Genomic DNA, 5936 nt, shown 5'->3' on the forward strand with positions numbered 1-5936 from the left:
TATGTATGGCTGCAGCAAGGACTATCTGATTCTCATTCCATTTAGGCTGCCACAGATCAGGTGTTTCACTCTCAGCCTTAAATGTTTCTCCTCTGACTCAGACAACTCTCCCAATGTGGGGATCAGACCCCTGCTTCAGTTCCCCCACCTGCTGAGGGCAGATCCAGTCCTACTAACACTCCCATTTCTCCCCCTAGTTTCCTTGTCCTACTGAGTTTTGTGTGGTTCTGTGTATTCTTTTACACTGGTCAGTACCCCTGTCCACTCTCACCTGGTGTTCTGAATGCACTTCTGTGTCTGAAGGTGTATTCCTGATGTAGAATTTATACATATATCTATTCTTTTTCAAAATCTTTTCACATTTAAGTTGTTGCATAATGTTGAGCAGAGTTCTTTGCGCCATACAGTAGGTCCTTGTTGGTTATCCATTTAAAATATAGCAGTGTGTACATTTCAATCTCAAACTTCCTAATTATTCCTCCCCCCTGCCTTCTCCTCTGGTAACTGTAAGTTCGTTCTCTAAGTCTGTGAGTTTGTTTCTGTTTCATAATTAAGTTCATTTGTACCATTGTGTTTTTTTTTTTTTTTAGATTCTACATATAAGTAATATCATATGATACTTCTCTGTCTCTAACTTATATAAAGGACTTGAGCATCCTTGGATTTTTTGATTCTGAAGGGGGTCCTGGAACCAATCTGCTGAGGATACCCAGGGATGATTATATTCCTTCTTTAATATTACAGGACGGTCTATGATTTTCTTGTATATTTCTTGTTGCAAAAAGAGAATCTTCCACTTCTCTAAGAAACACAGGTTTCTTTTAGTGAGAAATAGTATTTCAAGACCATATTTTTGAGTACTAGATTCAGTTCAGTTCAGTTCAGTTCAGTCGCTCAGTCGTGTCTGACTTTACGACCCCATGAATTGCCAGGCCTCCCTGTCCATCACCAACTCCCAGAGTTCACTCAAACCCATGTCCATCGAGTTGGTGATGCCATCCAGCCATCTCATCCTCTGTCATCCCCTTCTCCTCCTGCCCCCAATCCCTCCCAGCATCAGAGTCTTTTCCAGTGAGTCAACTCTTCACATGATTGGAGTTTCATTCCTTCATTTCTTCAGTTCAATTCAGTTCAGTCACTCAGTCGTGTCCGACTCTTTGCGACCCCATGAATTGCAGCACGCCAGGCCTCCCTGTCCATCACCAACTCCAGGAGTTCACTCAGACTCACATCCATCGAGTCAGTGATGCCATCCAGCCATCTCATCCTCGGTCGTCCCCTTCTCCTCCTGCCCCTAATCCCTCCCAGCGTCAGAGTCTTTTCCAATGAGTCAACTCTTCACATGAGGTGGCCAAAGTACTGGAGTTTCAGCTTTAGCATCATTCCTTCCAAAGAAATCCCAGGGCTGATCTCCTTCAGAATGGACTGGTTGGATCTCCTTGCAGTTCAAGGAATCTCAAGTCTTCTTCAACACCATAAGCTCTATTAACTTTATATATTCTGTACTTAATGTTCACTAGGAGTCCTTATAGCAAGGCATCTCTAATCCTTTAGATCGAAGTTCATTCTCTAGTAGATTCCTGGGGAAGGGCTCATGGGTACAATATTGCTTGAATTACTGCATACTGATAATCATACATCTGTGCACTTGAAAGTCAGTTTTTCTGAATATAAAATCTTTGGCCTACATCTTCTCTTTTTGAGTTTCTTAAATATCTTACTTCCCTTCTTCTGTTATATGGTGATAGTGTTGAAAAATCTGATGCTAATCCAATTTTCTTAACATTACAAATCACTTACTATTTTTGCTTAGAAGACCAAAACATGTTTTCTTCCTTTCTTTAAAACAATTCTAGAATATGACTGTTTTGTTTGTTTTGAGTTCATATTCTCAGAAACAGATGTTTGCTGTAGCTTCAAATCTTTTTTTTTTTTTTGGTTCAGGAAAGTTTTCTTCAATTAGTTTTCAAACGTCTATCCTGTTCTCTTGCTATGGTTTTCTTTCCTAGGATCACATGTTGGCTCTCAACTGTCTGTATTTAATGTGTCACATTCTCTTAAATCATTTTTATCTCTCCATTTATCTTTATTAAAGGTAATTTTTTATCTTTAAAAAAGATAATTTTTTATCTTTAAAAAATTCCTTTTCTTCACTTATTCCTCTCAAGGCATAATCTACTGTGTTTATTGATTTGTTGGTTCCAAATTCATCTTCAATTTTGAAATTATTATTCCTTTCTTTCTCTTCTTATTTTTGGGCCATGCCACAGAGCATGAGGTATCTTAGTTCATGTGGTATCTTAGGTATCTAACCCTAACCAGAGATCAAACCAGTCCCTCCTATAGTGGAAGCATGGAGTCTTAACCACTGGACCACCAGGAAATTCCCTTTTCTTTCTTTTCTGAGTTCTGTCAACTCATTTCTAATTTTTTTCTAAGTTTGATTTATATCATTATTTCAAATATTTTATTATTTTCTTGATGTCTTTTAGCTCATTTTCAAGCATTTTGGACTGTTTTTATATATTCTGTGAGCATATCTGAGTGCTTTCATTATCTATAAAGTGGACTTCAATGTATGGTTCAAGATCCTTTTAGACACACTGAAAAGTAAAAGCTATTTTCTATTTTCATGCTCTTATGAAGACATTATTTTTCTCTTTCACTATATTGACATTTGCAATGATAGTTCAAAGCAAGGATAGGTAAAAGTTTTATCACGAATTAAGGCAGTGGCACCAAAAGGTATAGGTAGTCATTTTAAATGCATTTTTAAAAAGCCAGTTTTACTTAAGAATGTCCTTGATGCAATAGGAAAAATTATTAATTTTATTAAAGTCATCCCTTGAGTACACAGTTTTTAATGTTCTGAGTGACAAAATGGAAAGTACATATGAAACACTCAGTTCAGTTCAGTTCAGTCACTCAGTCATGTCCAACTGTTTGTGAGCCCATGGACTGCAGTTATGCCAGGCTTCCCTGTCCATCAACAACTCCTGGAGCTTACTCAAACTAATGTCCATTGAGTCAGTGATGCTATCCAACCATCTCAGCCTCTGTCATCCCCTTCTCCTCCTGCCTTCAATCATTCCTAGCATCAGGGTCTTTTCCAGTGAGTCAGTTCTTCACCCTAGGTGGCCAAAGTATTGGAGCTTCAGCTTCAGCATCAGTCCTTCAAATGAATATTCAGGATTGATTTCCTTTAGGATGGACTGGTTGGATCTCCTTGCAGTCTAAGGGACTCTCAAGAGTCTTCTCCAACACCACAGTTCAAAAGCACCAATTCTTCGGCACTCAGCTTTCTTTTAGTCCAGCTCTCACATCCATACATGACCACTGGAACAACCAAAGCTTTGACTGGACAGACCTTTGTTGACAAAGTAATGTCTCTGCTTTTTAATATGCTGTCTAGGTTGGTCATAACTTTTCTTCCAAGGAGCAAGTGTCTTTTAATTTCATGGCTACAGTCACCATCTGCAGTGATATTGGAGCCCCCCAAAATAAAGTTGCTTCTTGGCCTTTTGGCTAAGATCAAGTGTAGTATGAAACACTAGCTGCATACTAAATTGTGATGGTTCTTTCCAGGAAAAGTATTGCAATGTTTGAATTGCTAACTGAACTAATCAATAATTTTTTAAGTAGAATACCATCTTTACTTGAAAGAATGACTAACAGGTAAGCCATGGTTATTCAGAATTGAGTGTTTTATAGACATATTTTGAATATGAACTAAAATATGCCTGAAACATCATGAAAAATAACTGACAGTACTTGTTGCCAGTGATAAAATTTAAGTTTTCAAGTGAGCACCTGAATTTTTGGAGAACTTATATTTGCCACTGGCTTCCCTTGTGGCTCATATGGTAAAGAATCTGCCTGCAATGTGGGAGACCCAGGTTTGACCCCTGGGTCGGGAAGATCCCTTGGAGAAGGGCGTGGCTACCAACACCAGTATTCTTGCCTGGAGAATTCCATGGACAGAGGAGACTGACAGGTTATATTCCTTGAGATCCCAAAGAGTTGGATATGACTGAGAGACTACGTAGTTTCACTTTGATGTTGCAATTTCCTAATACTTAAATACTATTCAGGTGACATTGTGGTGAGATTTACCAGTGTGACTTTTTGCAATTGTTTAGTAATGTGTCAACCTTTGAAAGCTCCACATAATTCAGTGAACTGATAGTATCCAAATGATCAATATATTGTTACAAAGTTATGCATGGGTAAAAGATTCATGCAAAAATAAATAATGTCAAAGCAATCTTGAGATAAAAGAACAAAGTTGGAGGCAACACACTGACTTCAGCCTATCCTATAAAGGTACAGTAATCAAAACAGCAAGGTATTGGCACAAACACAGATACACAGATCGATGGAAACAGACTGCAGTCCAGAAACAAACCCATTCACTTGTCAGTTAATCTACAATAAAGGAAGCAAGAATATACAGTAGAGAAAAGACAGCTTCTTCAATAAGCAGTGCTATGAAAACTGAATAGCTACGTGGAAAATAACTTTTTTCACACCATATACAAACTCTTAGAATTTAGAAAAAAGATAAAATGTAAGACCTGAAAACATAAAACTCCTAAAAGGGAACATAGGCAGAACACTTTTTGATGTAGCAATATTTTTTTTTTTTTTTGGATCTGTTTCCTAAGGCAAAAGAAATAAAAACAAAAATAACAAATGAGACCTATTTGAACTTAAAAGCTTTTGCACAGCAAAGGAAACCATTGACAAAATGAAAAGATACCCACTGAATGGGAGAAAATATCTGCAAATAATAAGACCAATAATGGGTTAATATCTAAAATACATAAACAGTTCAACAACTCAACATCAAAAAAGCAAACATACTGATTTAAAAAAATGGGCAGAAGGCCTAGAGATTTTTCCCAAGATATACAGATGCTAATAGGAACATGAAAAAATGCTCAGCATCACTAATCATCAGAGGAATGCAAATCAAAACCACAATGAGGTATTACTTCACATCTGTCGAAATGGCTTTCGTCAAGAAGTCTACAAATAATGAATATTGTCAAGAATGCAGAGGAAAGGGAACCATCCTACATTGTTAGTGGGAATGTAAGTTGGTGCAGCCATTATGGAAAACAGCATGGAAGTTCCTTAAAAAAGTAAAAATAGAACTACCATATGATTCATCAATCCACTCCTGGGTATATATTTAAAGAAAATGAAAGCACTTAATTTGAAAATATTTATAAACTCCAGCTTTCATAGCAGCATTATTTACAATGGCAAAAATATGGAAGCAATCTAAGTGTCCATCAGCAGATGAATGGGTAAAGAAGATATGAGATATATATATATGTACATACAATGGAATACTACTCAACCACAAAAAAGAATGAAAAAGTGTCATTTAAAATAACACTGATGGACCTAGAGGGTGTTATGCTTAGTGAAATAAATCAGACAGGGAAAATAATTACTCTATGTTATCATTTGTATGTGAGATCTGAAAAAGAAATCAATGTATATAACAGTACAGAAACAAGCAAACTCACAGATATAGAGAACAAATTAGTGGTTACCAGGGGGGAGAGTGAAATGAGGAGGAACAAGATAGGGGTATTGGATTAAGAGATATAAACTACTATTGAGGGAGTGAGAGGGAGACTCAAGAGAGAGGGGATATTTGTATACATATAGCTGATTCACTTTCTTGTACAAGAGAAGCCAACACAACATTTTAAAGTAATTATATGTCAATTAAAAAGAGATATAAACTACTATATATAAAGCAAATAAGTAACAAGTATATATTATACAGTGAAGGGAAACATAACTATTATTTTGTAATAACTTTTAATGGAGTATAATCTATAAAAATATTGAACCACTATATTGTATACCTGAAATCAATATAATATTGTAAATCAACTCTAATAAAAATTAGAAATGAA

General features: G+C 36.4%; 1 pseudogene; it reads left to right on the top strand.

Moving 5' to 3' along the window:
• The first annotated feature begins 3505 nt into the window (after positions 1-3505).
• Positions 3506-3673, top strand: LOC120852371 (annotated as a pseudogene).
• Positions 3674-5936: the final 2263 nt, after the last annotated feature.

The sequence above is a fragment of the Oryx dammah genome, unplaced genomic scaffold (assembly GCF_014754425.2).
Source record: "Oryx dammah isolate SB20612 unplaced genomic scaffold, SCBI_Odam_1.1 HiC_scaffold_25, whole genome shotgun sequence".
Classification (NCBI taxonomy): domain Eukaryota; kingdom Metazoa; phylum Chordata; class Mammalia; order Artiodactyla; family Bovidae; genus Oryx; species Oryx dammah.